This window comes from Phascolarctos cinereus, unplaced genomic scaffold (assembly GCF_003287225.1).
Source record: "Phascolarctos cinereus isolate Bilbo 61053 unplaced genomic scaffold, phaCin_HiC Scaffold_4;HRSCAF=312, whole genome shotgun sequence".
In the NCBI taxonomy this organism is placed as follows: Eukaryota; Metazoa; Chordata; class Mammalia; order Diprotodontia; family Phascolarctidae; genus Phascolarctos; species Phascolarctos cinereus.
The window spans coordinates 272919153-272935113 of record NW_027555847.1 but is presented as its reverse complement, the minus strand read 5'-3'; the positions used below and the strand labels follow the sequence as shown (position 1 = coordinate 272935113).

The 15961-nt window shown below is 37.0% G+C and overlaps 1 pseudogene; it reads right to left on the bottom strand.

Moving 5' to 3' along the window:
- Positions 1-13015: 13015 nt before the first annotated feature.
- On the bottom strand, positions 13016-15324 carry LOC110199208 (52 kDa repressor of the inhibitor of the protein kinase pseudogene; annotated as a pseudogene).
- Positions 15325-15961: the final 637 nt, after the last annotated feature.

Here is a 15961-nt window from a genome sequence, read left to right as displayed (position 1 = left end):
TGTTTTGTTTTGTTTTATTTTTACTGATGCAACCTCTCTACTTGCAGGACTCTAAAGATTTGCTTCCAGGAGAATCATGATGATGTTATAAGGGAAATGCCTTGGAGATATTGTAAGGTAGGAATAGACAGACATCCCTTAACTGCTTATGTTCTGCCAACTACATGGTGAATGGGAGGCCTTCTGAATGGCTTCCAAGGCATTTAGAAAATCCTGTAAACTTCCTCTTTTCCACTCTGGTTCATTGTTTCTGGGGGAACTCAGTGGCTCCTTTGATCAAGGTATTAGGTGATAGAATATGCAGTAAATGGAAGATGGCATTTGAGACCATCCAGCCCCAGAGAAAAGGGCTTTAGCTTTTGGCCTTTTTATTTGTTCTTTTTCTATTTGAGGTGAAGCGTATGAAGCTTGATGATTTAGTGAGTTCAAAAAGTCATCATGAGGGTATTCTGCCAATCTGGCATTCTAAAGCCAGGGTTCCAGGCCAGATTTTACAGCTAGCACACTGATAACCTAAGCAGCACAAAGGACAATCTGAAGAAGAGATTTCTGGGACCTGAGTCCAGTGCTCATGCAGTGATCACGCTGCCTCTGGAAATGAACTTGGGTAGCAGCTACGTAGTGCAGTAGAGGGTCCACTGGGCTTAAAGTCAGAAAGTTGTTGTCATTGTTGAGTTGTTTTAATTGCATCTGACTCTTTGTGACCCCATTGGGGGGTTTTCTGTCAAAGCTACTGGAGTAGTTTGCTATTTCTTTCTCCAGCTCATTTTACAGATGAGGAAACTGAGGCAAACAGGGTTAAGTGACTTGCCCAGGGTCACACAGCTAGTGTCTGAAGCCAGATTTGAACTTGCAAAGATGAGTCTTTTTGACTCCAAGCCCAGCATTCTATCCACTGAGTCATCTGACCACAGTCAGGAAGACCTGAGATTAAATCCAGTCTCAGATATGACACTTCCTAACGGTGTGACCTTGGGAAAGTCACTTAACCTCCATTTGCCTCAGTTTTCTCAACTATAATAACAGCACCTACCTCCCAGGATTGTTGTGAAAAACAAGTAGATATCTGTAAAGTACACACAGCGCCTAAAACATACTAGGAGCTATATAATTGCATATACATATAATATATGTATGTATATATGTATTATTGTTATTGTCGTCATCATCATCATCAACATTAATGAACTGAGTTATTTTGAGCCTAATATCCAGATGACTAAGGTGACATAAAGGAGATGCCCTAGAAGAACAAACAAATGTTTGTGCTTGCTATATCTTTGAAGCAAATATCCCTTTGTAAAAATCTAGTGATTAAATGGAATGGGATACTGTCACTAGCTCTTAACAAATGGAGGGAACATATCTGGTGGGGGCTCAAACTGATGGCAATAGAGAAGTAAAACATTCTAATCTCTCAGCGTATGCCAGAACCTGGAGAGAAAGGGGTGAGGGAGAAGTTTGGAAGAGGCAGCAGGCCAGTCTCCAAGAGGGTTGGGACAAGGCATATTCAAACTTCTTGTTCATGCTTCACACTAAAAAAGTTTTATGCATTGTTTTACTCCGTATAACCTCAGCCTTCCAACTGTAAACTTTCCACTCCTTGGCATCCATTCAGCCAGGGGTCTATCTTGTTTTGTCAGTGAGTCATGTGATCTACTGATAGGTTTCATAGATGTTTGACCAATAATGACATTCTGAAGGGTCAAGTTCAGACAGACACAGAAGTGTCTGTCCATTTATTTCCTTGTTTCACATTGTTTAGTGTGACCTTTTTGTGACAGACTCTTTATAGACAAACATTCAGGTTGCTATCCCTTGTTCCTTTTTTTGTTTTTGTTTTTCAAACAGCACTGCCTATTTCTCTGGCTACTAAATAGCACCTTTACAAGGAACCAATTATATGTTCCTTGTCATCATAGAAACATTATAACTTAAAAGTTCTCAGCCAAATCTAATTGGAGCATAGGTTATTTCTACATTCTGATTTTTTTTTAAACATCTGAGTACCTGAGACATTCTAAGGATTACATTTTAGAAAAAGATATATAAACCATTACTGCCAAGTAGATTTTTATAATCTGCACAACTGTATATCATATGCTATATCTCAGATTCCACTGACTCATTCTCTTTGAATTGAGTGCCAAGGGAAGCATACCAAATCTCTCAAGCTTTAATATTTTAAAGTCATACCTTCATTTTTTTGCCCATTATATAATATGCATATAATCTAACTTATCCATGCTGTATAATTTCAGTGTTCATACTGCAGGGATCTGTTATGATGTTTCAAGGTCCATAATATTTGTTGCCACATTTCTTGCCAATACATATATATTTAGTTAAATATAAAACTACAATTTGAAGTATTTGTTTTTCATAGTTATCTCTTCCCTATATCTGCTTATATACTTTTTAATAGCTTCCAAATGAGCAATGTTCACATCACAGGTTTTAATTACCTGGAATCTTTTTTCCTTATTGCTTACCTCAAGCAAAGCAGCTTTTTGTGTTAACCTTTCAGAATGTCCAATTTAATTTATGAATACAGTCTTTTTTCAGTTCAGTCTATATATATGATGCATATGCTTTTATCTTATCATTATAAAAAGTGTTCTAATTATACAGCAGAAATGTGCCTGGGGTTGGAAATTGAGAGAGTTCACAAGCAGAACTGACCAACAATTCACAAAAAAGAAATACAGCACCTGTAAAGCAATTGTATTTGTGGTTAGGGAAAGAACACGGGGAGCTCCAAGTGACATGTGTTTTCATGTCACATTATGATTAGGTTCACTATGCAATATTCCATTGAGGCTACCTTGATTTTGGATTTTTTTTTAAACGAAGGCATTATTTTCTGGATTCCTACAAATAGTCTAAATAGCTGGCACAAAGCCTAGAGCCTTTCTCTAGGGTGAGGAAGTGCTGCTGTTGGTGGGGTTGAACAATGCAGTTTGAATGGGGGATGGAGGTTCCACTTAGACCAAATGCTATATAGGTAATTCTTGTAAACCTGAAGGTCCCTGTACCAAAGCAGCCTCTTAATTTCAGATTCTGATGCCTTAGCCCTGGGTTTCTCTCCCCCTTTTTCAGAGGGAATTATCTTTCCCTTTCTCCTTTTTTTTAGCCATTTTCTGGGCTTTACAATTCATAAAGCAATAGCACTCCAGTAACCAAATCAAAATACTTTCATGCAAGTGTTCTACAAAACTGGAGGCAAAAAAAAAAGTTAAATCAAAGTCAAATAAAGCACGGGCATAGAATAAAGTCCACTGAGTAAATAAAACCTGTTTTTAAACGCAAATATTGACACAACTATTTAAAACAAATGCCAGTTTCATGTGCTGAATACTTTGTTATTGACTCACAGGGCTGCAAATGTGAAGACTATATTCTTTTGCTCAACGCAGCCAAAGGCAAATCTCTTGAAAACCAAACATTGTGACATGTTCTTAAGTGGATTGTCATCATGTCGATTGTTACATTCGGTGTAACATAACGCCTGCACATTCATTAAGCTTACATTTTGCAATTAAGGTACATATGTTTTTCCTCTTCAAATGTCTGAAAGCCAGGTGGAACAAGTCAATAGTACTGGTGACATTGAGCATTTCTACAACAATGCTGAATTCTAGCTCAGTATTTTGCATAGTCTTCCTATTATATAGAAAACCGAATTGCCGATATGTCCTTTTGTGTAAAGCTGTAAAAGCTTTGGAAGATCTTAGCAAATGCTAGGTATGTAGTGGATAACGTACATGAAGCAGATGTCTACAATTATCCTATTAAAAAAGTTTCATTGTAAAAGACCCTTCAAATAAAGCCCTGCTGCTTGTAATTTTGCATTCCTTGGCTTCCTTCCTCTCCAAAAATCTGCTTTAGCCTAACCCTCCCAATTTGCTACATTTCAAATACCTTTGTATACTAAAAACTGGGGTTATTTTTTTTTTTGCTTTGCGTTCAAGTCTGGATAAAGAACCTTTAGAAATACCCTGTGACATCACTTGTTATTCCTTTATACTTTGTTTTCTTGAAGAAAAAAATATTAGACCTAATTTCCATTTGGGCTTAAAACCAAGAGACGGCTATGAAACATAGGGCAGGTCAAGCCTGGGAAAACTATACTAAAGTGAAAAGGGCAAGTCTTTATTCAAAACTTGAAATTCTGCTTTCTTTAGGCAACAGCTATGCTATTATGTCAACTGGCTGAGCAAAATATAGTATTTTCTAATGACTCCCAGAAGGCTAGTTTTAATACCTCTCCAAATGCATCACCTTTAGGTATGCCACAGTATAAATTTAAAAGTAATGTCAAGAAGAGCTAATTAGCTAAGTGCTATATCTGAAGTAAAAGGACAAAACAAGGATTGATTCATACTTGCTACTGCTATGAATCTACAAGAGACTAAGGCTTAGAAGATTGCTTAAAGTGCAAAAGTTATTTCTCATATTTCTGACAGTCAAAACGTACCAAATTGGAACATGTTCTTTTATGCCTAAATATAGAAAGCAATTATTGGGGTTATGGGTGTGGTTGTTCTTTGCTGTTAAAAACACATAAAACTTCTAAATGTTTGAGAAAGGTTTCAACTCTTCTGAAGTTCCCAGTAGATATTTCTGAAGTTTTGAGGTAGATAAATGATGTTTTGACTGTTTCCACCTCTGTGTACTATTTGTGGGAATCAGATGTCTTTTTAGGATTACTCAAAGAAACCGCTATGTGAGGCAACAAACAGACTGAAATTTTCTCCAAAGACAGAAATAGCATTACCAGAGGGATAGATAAGAAAAGTTAAAGAAGGAAGGATCTTTCTAGTGTCATCCACTACTAGTTCAGACTTCTGCTTTATCTGTGTGATGGATCCTAAGGCTCATTCTCTTCTACTTTTCTGATAATTACAATGATAGATCCATCAGATTTAATCAGGAATCACTTTCCCCAACTCTTTGAGCTTGAGAAGCTTCATTATACCAAGGACATGTGTCCTAAATTCAAATTTAAATTCACCAAATAGTTTTTTTAGACTTGTTAGGTATTGTGTTAGATGTGGCAGGAGATAGCAATTTTAGAGGAAACATAGTTCCTGTCCTCATAGAGCTTATACATTGATAATACAAAATAACAGATAATAAGATCATTAGAGAAGTCAAAAACAGAATACTACATGGGGTATTTGAAGGAAATGATTGTTACTGAATGTGGGAAATAGGAAAGGTTTACTGGGAAAAGTGCCATTTGAGTCAAGCTTTAGAGGATGAGCAGGAATTCAACAAAGAGCAGGAGGGAAGTTCAGTTTTCACTGCTAAACATAGGGAAAATTTTATTCTGAACAAAAATATGGAAGCATAAAAGCACAGTCCAGGTTCAAAGAATAAAAAACAGCTCAGTTTGATTGGGTAATAAAATGTAAAACCAGGAGTAGCATGAGATATGCATAGAAAGGTAGAGTGACACTAGTTTGCAGAAGGCCTTGAATGCCAGGCAAAAGAGTTTAAACTCTGCTTACTAGGCAATCCAGTCTCTGAAGATTGAGAGCAGGAGAATAACATGCTTAGATGTATGTGTAAGGAATATTACTTTGTAGTAAATTGTTTAGAGGATGAATTGAAGAAGGCAGAAAGTAGAGATTAGGGAGCCCTTTTTAAGAAGTTGTTGCAATTGTCCAGACAGGTGGTAAGAAAAGCTGTACTTGGATGATGACAACGGAAATAGAGAGAAGGGAATCATTTGGGTTATTAGAGCTTTCACTATGGAATTCCCTGATACAAAATCCTCTTTAAATAAAAATCAATCCAGGATTCCTGATAGTTCTTGTAAATATTAAAACAAACAAGCAAGCAAACAAACAAAAACAACCCTTTTGGTAACTTTCATGAATATTCAATCATTGCTAAAAACTTCAGGGTCATGCATGTCCCACAAGGTCATGTTTTTCCCAAACTGAAAAATCTTCTGAAGTTCATATCTGGTACTAAAACAACCTCTTGAAAACATAGCAAAGAATAAACAGCTGCTAAGAAGTTTCTCTTCACATTCATTTTCTTCTTCATTTTCAGATTTAAACTCTTCTTATTGGGGTGATATGGAGAGGGGAAGACAAAAGGAAAACCTTATTCTCTGTGATAACTATAGTATGGAGAAGCATTCTTCAAAAGTCTTTCTACTCTCTCTTTTAAAAAAAGTGATCAATCTAAGTTTGAGAATAAGAATGATTGAATAACAATAACTGAATTGGGCAGTAAAAGTATTGTTATCCTACTCTGGCAGGTGAGGAAATTTGGACTCAAGATTAAGTTGATATATCAGAGAAATATTGTATACACATTTGCTCTAGATTTAGGAAAGTGTCAACATTTCATATGATATCCTTGTAAGCAAGCCAAAGAGATGCATATTAAATTGTGGTACAATTTAATAGAATTGGAACTGCTTAAATGTCCAGACCCAAAGAATAGTCATGGAAGGAGACCTCCAATGGATCACCCCAAGGAGATATTCTTGTGTTGTCTGGAGTATTATGTCCAGTTCTGGGTGTCACATTTTAGGGAAAATGCTGTCAATCTGAAGTGTCTCCAGAGAAAAATAATCAGTACAACAAGGGGGCTCAAGATGAAGAACGGTTGAAGAAACTGATTGTAGAAGAACAGACATGCTGTCATCTGTATCTGAAAGGTTTTCAAGTAGAAGAGCAATTTATACTTGTAACCCAACTCCCATGCATGCTATATGCCACATCCAGAACGTGATTCCAGATTAGTGTAGAAAATATTGACTTGACCTTGTGTGATTCTGTGATGAGGCAAGGGAAGAGGGAAGACGTTCTTCCTGCCTCAAAAGAGTACACTTATGGTTTCAAACTCTCTTTAGGATTGACTCTAGTAGGAAAAAGAAAAAAAAACTTTGGAAGCAGTAGACATATAGGCAAAGCAGGAATCTTAAAACACCTCTGATTTCCAACATTCTTCCTGAAGATTTTGGAGATTCCCCATTATGTGATTTCTCTCTTGGTTGAGATTTAATTATGATTTTAAAAGCATATATATATATATCTTCTGGCATATTGTAATCAATAGAACTCCAATTACTTTCTGCTCTCTGTTTGGATAAATAGCTGTCCTCACTATTCACTATTTATAAGGGTCCTTATTTTACTAATGAAGACACTGAAGCAAACAGAGATTAAGTCACTTGCCTGAGGTCATACAGCTAGTAAGTGTCTCTGGTCTCTGTGACTCCAACACTATGCCACCTACCTGCCTAGTCTATATTGCCCCTAAGGTACCTTCTAGATTTGAAATTCAGTATTATAGGCCAAAGTGATTTGACCAATGACTTCTGAATGATTCATCTCAGGATCTTAAATCAGAGGATTGAATCTAATTTAAACATACTTATTCCCCAGATGGAGTAGAAACTACAACCAAAGGGGAAATGATACAAAGAGACAAGATAAATCATGAAAGGAAACTTGAATAAATTCCCCAGCACCCATAGAAGTATGGCTAAAACAAAACACAGCTAATCAAATAAACTGCCTCAATGGGAAGAAACTCAGTCAAATCAGTCAAGTCTAAAATTAGTTCGGTGTAGGTGCTGAAGGTAAAGCACTATTCAAATTATTTGATTGGATTTTCTACTTTTTAACTAGTTACTTGGCCGAAGCAAAGGTTCAATTCAAAGAGAAAAAAGGATCTTGTTTATTTCACTGTATTATTTCTAATATCATAACAGAATTGAACTATATATGTATATATATGTATGTATATGTGTGTGTGTGTATATACACACACACACATATACACACATACAAGATTAGAGGGAAAGGCAGCAAAAACTCAAAGAAAGAAAAGAAAAAAGGGAAGAGATGATAATGAGACAATTGAACTAGATGATGTCTAAGGTCCTTAGAATTCCACAAATTCTATCTTTTTTTTCCATATATGAAATTATGAAATTATGAGTATAAACAGTTTAAGGCTTACACAAAGAACATGCGTACAGAGATTATCATGGAACAACACTGCCACCTTGTGGTTTCTTTGGATATTACACTAAAGAGGCTTAAAATTGTGTTGCATTTTTTCAACTACTGGTATATATGGTAATTTCATGTCTAAGTAGTTTCCCTGAAAATCAGATGAAGTTAAGCAGAAGACCATTTTCAGGGCACACCTAAAGTTTCCCATCCCCATTTTCAGGCATGATAAGATAAAATGAAGAGGGGCAATGGCTCTAACTTGATACAGACCATGGATCTAGTGTACTAAATAAGTGTTGGTAAGCATGTATTTGCCTAGAGTTACAAAAAAAAAATCTAATAAAAAAGAGAGTACTAAGAAGTGGAAGAATTATGAAAGACCTCATTATAAGAAGTGACCTCTGAATTGTGCTCTCAAATTGGGTATTTTACAAGATGAAAATAAGGTGGGAGAGTCTTCTGAACACAGGTGACCACTTTTGCAAAGGAACATGACAAAGGAGAGAAAGAGAGAGAATGTCATGTTTGAGAAATAACTAGCAGGTCATGCAACACTAGGCTGCATTCAGAGACACAATGTCTAAGACTAGAAAATACGGTCCTTTTGTAGTGTTGAGTTCTAGGTGCCACATTTACAGAAGATACTGACTACCTATTCCAGGGGTGAAGAATCTGGGCCTTGAGGCCACATGTAGCTCTCTGGGTCCTCAGTTCAGTCCTCCGACTGAATCCAAACTTCACAGAACAAATCCCCTTAATAAAAGGGGATAAATAATAAAATTGTTCTGTAAAATTTGGACTCAGACAAAAGGCCATACCCAAGGAGCTAGAAGGCCACATATGGCCTCGAGGCCAGAAGTTCCCCACCTCTGAGTCAATTTCTAGAGGATATCTAGGATGGTGAAGCATCTCAAGTTCATACCATATATGGATTGGTTGAAAGAAGTGGGGATGTATAAGCTAGACAAGACATAACCTAGAGGAGAATGATACTGATTTTCATGTATTTAAAAACATCATTTCATAGAAGAAGGAGATTTGTCCTGCTTGAGAACAAAGGATAGAACTATAAGCAATGGGTAGAGGATGTAAAAAAGACAAATTTAGACTTCATATAAAGAAAAACTTCAGATCTTATGACACAAATCTTAGAGCTAGAAGGAGCCTTAAAATTTCTTTAATCTGATCTTTCAATTTTATAAAGGAAAATTGAGGCCTATAGTCACACAGGTAGTAAATAGCACAGCTGAGGGAGATTTGAAGATTTTTAATGGATAGTTATATAGATTTCTCAAGTTAGGGGGAACCCATTGCTTCCCAAGGATGCATATTCCATCTCTGGAAAGTTCTAATTGTTAGGAAGTATGTTTTAGTATTGAAATGTATGGGAATGAATGCATGGAATGTATGCATGCATAGACGAAAAAATGAATGAATGAATTGATCAATGAATGAATAGAAGAAAATTTATTTCTTAAGACCTTATCACTGTAATAAGTGTTACAGATACAAATACACATATAAGATAGTCCCTTCTTTCAAAGAGTTCCTATTCTGCTGTTCTAAGAGAGGAAAATAACACATGTATGGGAGTAGAGGCCAGGGAAGGGAATGACTATGGATTCACAAGGATGGTGAATTGATCCATAGGGTAGTCATTTGACTTGTGCTTTCCTAGCAAGTTGTATGAAATGGAGGTTCAGAGTTTCATATAGAATCCTTTTTTGTGTTGTGCTATGTAAATGGAAATACTCTTCTTCTAGTGTTCAAATTTAGAAGAAAAAAATTTTAAGTAAAAAATAATAAATTAAGAAATGTTCTTTCTACAAAAAATGGTAGCATAAGAATTGATTAGATTACTGAGACCAGAACAAAAAGCGGAAGGGAGAAACACATTTGATTGCAGAGCAAGCAGCAAGATGGATAGTGTAGATGGGTGGATTTCAAGCATGGTCTGCCTAGGGCAGGGCAATTAAATAAAATGGACTAAAGGATTTTGTACTCAGTTATGCACCAATCAAGACAATTTGGCCTGGAGTCCTAACACTGAGTAGAATAACTCTTCCCAGGGAATAAAAGTTTTTTTTTTCTGACAAACACATAAGATTTTCTGGGAATACAAATGGTATTATCTGAACACATTATAGAATGGAATGTTGGACTTCAATTCCAAAGAAATAAATCAGAGAATTGGCTTTGCTCCTTATTTATCATAGACAGCCATGGTGTATGGATTAAAAAAAAAAACTGACCTCAGAGCCAGGAAGAAAGACTTAGATTCAAGCCCTGCCTCTGACATACTGACCCTGGGTAAGTTGCTTAACCCCTCAATTGGCCAAGGAAACTCTTTAAAGCTAAAAATTGAAGAGTAGTTGCCAATATTTATTGGTAGAGAGTGTTTCCTAAGGAGGAGATCACTACATGGCTCAAATCACAAGGTCAGACCAAAAAATAAGAATAGTATAGTTCATAGATGGGTTATTCTAAGACACAAATATTATCCTTATATTGTACCTTGAATGAAAATTTCTGTTCAATACTGGCTATATTTTATTATGTTGGACTCAATAATGTATAACAACATTTGGAGAGCCTGAAAAATAAATATATCACATTGCTTTTGAAACAGAAGGAAAAATATTAAGTCCCCAGATTTAACATAACAACATTGTAATATTTCACATCTAAAATTATTCAAAGATTTTTTTATGCCACATAAAGGAGGTGCATTGCCCTAAGCATTCACACACAATAAGTTCTTTGCTCAGGAGCCATTTTACTATTAAGAGACAGGAGGTTTTGAATTAGAGTACTTTTTCCACTTCAAAAATTCATTAACTTAGTTATTTTCAATAATCTTTTACACTACAGCTGCTAATTTTCTTATACACAAAGTGCTTGATATCTTCCTCCCGCCTCTCTGGATAAGTCAGGAATACTTCTTAAAAAGGCACATTAGTATCCTGTCTTTGTTCTTTTAAACACATTGAAGAAGAGAGATTTCCTGAGATGAGAATGTCCATTTCCTATCTTCCCTTTGAAATGTAATCAATTCCCAATTAGCTATACAGAGATTCCCAGAACACCTGTCTCCAGTCTCCTCCCCAAAGCATATTTTCAGGCTACCTTTTGTATAGCCTGCCCAACCCTGGGACTGTGAATTTTATCCTGCTTTGTTCCTCTATATACTAATTAGTGGCAAGACTGGATTCTGAGTAAATGACTAGTTTTTTGTGTGTGTTTTTTTTCTCTCATCAACCTCCCCCTATCTGGTCCCAGAGTTAGTTGCTAATGTTTCTTTGCCACACAGTTGCTCCTAAAGCCACATTCCCCCACTTATAAGATCTTAGATCTTAACACTAGAGTGGACCTGAAAGATCATCTAGTCCAATTTCTCATTTTACATGCATTGTGGGTGGACTAGCCTAGAAAAGCCATTTCTCAAAGAGTATAGAGATATTCCCCCAACATGGTTTCACTCCAAACAAACCCAGAGAAACTCGATGGGCTGTTTTCTAGCCATGATGACTCAGGGATCCGTCCTATGCTATGATAAAGTTTTACATTTGAAGACAAAGCAAGGGGCAGGGGAAAAAATCAAGAAAAAATGATGACTCTGTGAGGTGCTGCATTAGAACTGAATGCAACCATACAAGAGGTGATTCATCCAACTCTCATTCTCTTTGCAGCAAGTGAGCTACCTGTCAGGAAGGACACCTGGCCACATTCTTCCACCAGGTTGCTATGCATCCATGAACACAAAGTGCCTCTATTTATATCTTCTGTGTTTATCCTACTCTGATCCTAGGTAAGAGAGTATTCCAAAATGAGAGTAATCATGTAAACTTGTGAGATACTAGCTGTCACCAGTGACTGGAGTCAGTAGCAGAATTTACTGGAAGCTGTAGCAAAAGCTATAAGAGCTGGGAACCAACCAAGCAGTAATCATGAGAGCCCAGTGATCTTATGGATATTAAAAGGCGTGGAAAAAAAATTTCAGGGCATCAGTTGAACAGCCAAGCCTAGCAAGGATTCGATGTGGCAGATGAACCACTCTTTCTTTAAAAAAAAAAAAAGAAGAAAATTTATATTTTATTTAGAATGAAATAAACTATACAAAAAAATTGTTTTTTCTCACCAAAAATAACAGTAATATTTTCCTCATTATTCACTCCTAGACAAACTACAAAATTTTAATTTGCAAGTTCTCCAGGCTAGGTTTACAAGTCAAGATGAGGCATGGAAAAAAGCAGAATAAACACAAACAAGATCAGTTTGTTTTTGGTTTTGGTGGGGTTTTTTTAACGTTTGTGATATTGGCTTCCAGTTCATAGAACAGAATGGTGATGTATACCTGTGAAAAGTTCATGAAACAGTTACTGTGGAGTCCCAACAGAGGAATGTATACCATGACAATCAGTCATTTATGAGGACCAACACTGGCTTTATCACTTAAATTGTAAGTGACCCCATTCATTTACATTCACTTGATGAAGTCAGAGTCGACATGAAAATGTGTATAAGTTCATGGTTTGGGATAAACTCTTCTCCAATATATCTTTTTACTGTCAATGGTACAACATTTAAAAAAAAAACATACATAGGAGTCAGTGGTCAGTAGTGAGCTTCATTTTAACTAAAAATTTTTCCCCACTTCTCCCAATACTTTTCTTTTCTTTTCTTTTTTTCTTTTAAATAACTAAGAAACCCAAAACCTGATAGTTGGAGTCCTGGTATCACAAATTATGTCTGAAACAAAGTTAACTAAAATATTTCAGAGTAATAGCTACCAGCAGAAATCACAAAGAAATGAAACGTATTATTTCTACATTTTGGAAGGTCAATTTTCAAAGAGTTTCAGTTCACTGAACAGTAATTTGATACACAGATTAACAGAGGCTGATGTATCCAAATGGAGACCCAAAGGCAAACTTATCTTCAATGATTAAGCGGCCTTTCAATATCTCAAGACCTCTCTCCCAAACTCCAATATGTATATTCAGAGAGAAAACTTATTTTGGTCAATTTCCTTATGTATTTTCAGTTATCTCTGAATTACCTGTAGGAAGAACTTCTTGTTGGAGGCCCAATTTACTCATGTATAGTTTAATGTAAGTGTCCACCTTTAAATCTAAGTCACGCCTTACATCAAAGTTCATGTTAAGCAAAGCCAAGTTACTTGACCAATGAGCTGTCAAAGTATCCCTCAGGCCTGCCTTAAGACATTTTCAACCATTTTCATATCTCTCATTCTCAACCTTCATTATTGGGACTATGCAGAGGACTTTAACCAATGCATAAACATTATGGGGGGGAAAAATGTGTTGTCTGGTAGATGCAGGGCTTCATAAATTGTTGCTGGAAGCTCAATATCTTTTCCTCTGTGTTTCTATTTGATTCTCCAAAAACAGACTTCTGCAGAAAGAGTGTCTGGATTAGGAAGGTCACTTTTGTACATGTCAGCGTGGTGTTCCTCAGATGTATTAAATTTTAGCTATCTCATGACAGAGGGCACTAAAGACAAAAATTTCAGTGCTTTGAGGTACTGTTCAGAGAAGATATCCTTCAGGTCCACAGTTGAGACATTAAGTACCTCTTTGTAGTAGCTTTCAGACATCACTTCAGGTTCTAGGTTAGCTTGCTAAGAACTGCAAAATCTTCCAGGGAGTTTAATTTCTATGTCTAGCTTAGTCAACAAATTTGTGGCTTCCTCAAACCAAAATCCATGATAAACTTCAATATTTTCCATCACTTCATTTAAAGAATGTAACACTGCAATCAAACTGCTAGCTGCAAAGAAGACATCAGAGGTCTGACCCTGGAGATTCTTCCCAAAGGCTCTTGCAAAAGAGAATATGTTTTGTTTTGTTTTGTTTTTGTTTTTTTTAAGAATCACAACAGTTACAATGAAATCAAAATCTACTAATGCATTACCAAGTACAAATGCTTGTCCAGCAATAAAGTTATCCCATCTTAACAGCTATGTCACTGTTTATATTATCTAAATATAAAACAAGTGCTTGTAAAAGGTCCACTAAAATCTCAAAGCATCAAGCCTGTCTGTCCATTGAGAACAGCAAATCTCCTGTAGCTCGTTACCCTTCTCCTCACTATTCTGAAAGAGAATAGAGATAACAGTAGTAGCAAGTTCCACCAGCAAGTATGGTGACTGATGAAAAAAAATAACAAATTTCTTCAGTTATTCCCAAAGCAACAGACACCACCGCAGGAATGGATTTTGCCAACCATGCATTTAAGGCACAGGAGGAGCAGAGGGTGTAGACAGCTTGGGGATATTTCTCCAAAAGTCTCAGGGCCACAACTTTCATCTTTGAAGAAAACCCACTGGAAACAATATAGGCCTGGCCCCCACAGTACTCCATATGCAGGCCCCATTTTTCAGTAATAGTGGTGCAAAACTTAACAGCCAAATTTTCAGCATCGGCTTCATATGGAAGAAAACCTATAAATTCTCTCAAGTTATGAAAGTCGTCCACAAACCTGACTAACACTGGTAAGTGCTCCTCTCCAGCTATGTCCATTACATCATCAGTAACAATGGAAAAGAAGCGAGAGTCTCAGACTTCCCTGAGGGTTTCTTCTGGGGTGCAGCTCTCACAGAGCTCCAGCATTTGTTTTTGCTTTAGAGCAGAACAACATGTTGACTGTTGTTTCAAAGTACTTCCACAAAACCTCATCACCAGCATTAATTCTACACTGAAGCACAGTTTGGAAGCTATCTAGCATATCTGGCATATGCATTCTGGAATTTCATCAGTTTCATGGCCATCTAAGGGCATATTTTGTCTACCCTTAAGAACCAAAATTTCAAACAAAGATTTAAGATGATCTTTGTTTTCCTTCTCATCTAGTGTTAAAGGTAAGATTTCTTCATCCTGTTCTCCTCCTTCTTCTGCAACTGCATTTTGAGCTCTAGTGCTGTTATTTGTTTCCTGATTGGTTTGTTCTTGTTCAAAAGTTTCACCAATTTTTCGCTCCTTCAGACTTGATTTCATCTTCACTCAACTCCTTTATCAGCTTTCTATGCCTCCTATGTGGATTGTTCAGACAAATGGCAAGATCAGATATTGTTGATACAGCATTATCTCAGAGAAGTGTTCTATAAGGGCTACTTTACTTATCATAGTTGCTTCAAAGTGTTTGGCACAAAGCTGATAATGCTTATTGAGTTGATCAGGCTTTTTATCTTCTAAGTCAACTCTTCTGCAATTCTCCACCCACTTTTGACATTGGGCCAGTCCTGCGAGAACCTGAAGAAGGCCGTGTCTGACTGCATGCTCTTCTGCGAGCAGTTGGGCACTGTGCAGAAGTTTGGCATCTTCTCCTGTGCAGCCCGCTGGTCCTTCTCCCCCAGCCCTCCACTGGCGGCCTCTCGGGGAAGGAGGAAAGGGGCAGGGGAGAAGAGGACAAGAGGGAGGGCACGAGGAGATCTGGGCCACTCTTAACGTCTTTTTCTTTCCCAACATCTGACCAGAAATGGGATGGAGGGAGGCAGTCTGGAAAGTAGAGAGCAGCAGCAGCAACAGAAGCAGCCTGGGTCAGCAATAGACGTCCTATACAGCAAAGATCTAAATATAACTAAGAAGGGCCTCAAGAGGACTCCACAATGAGAGAAAAGAATCTCTAGAGACAAAAGCCATAGGTACTCCTTGACCACACTTGTTCTCTGTATACCTGACTTACCACCATTATCTGTTAACTCTGAGCCCACTCTCCTGAAGGACCTTGTATGTACAAGAGGAGGTGTAACTTCAGTTTGGGGAGAATATTTTATGCCAATTGGTCTGCCTGTACCTTGTCAATAAATCCCTTTTCTAAAAGCTAATGGATCCTAGTTGATGGATTGATAATGGTGGAGGATCAGCAGCAATGCTTTTAGAGGCCAGGGTTTAAGTTACTGCTAAAATCCTGAAAAAAATAATGGACCATACCCTCTGAGAACCCCAATCACTTCT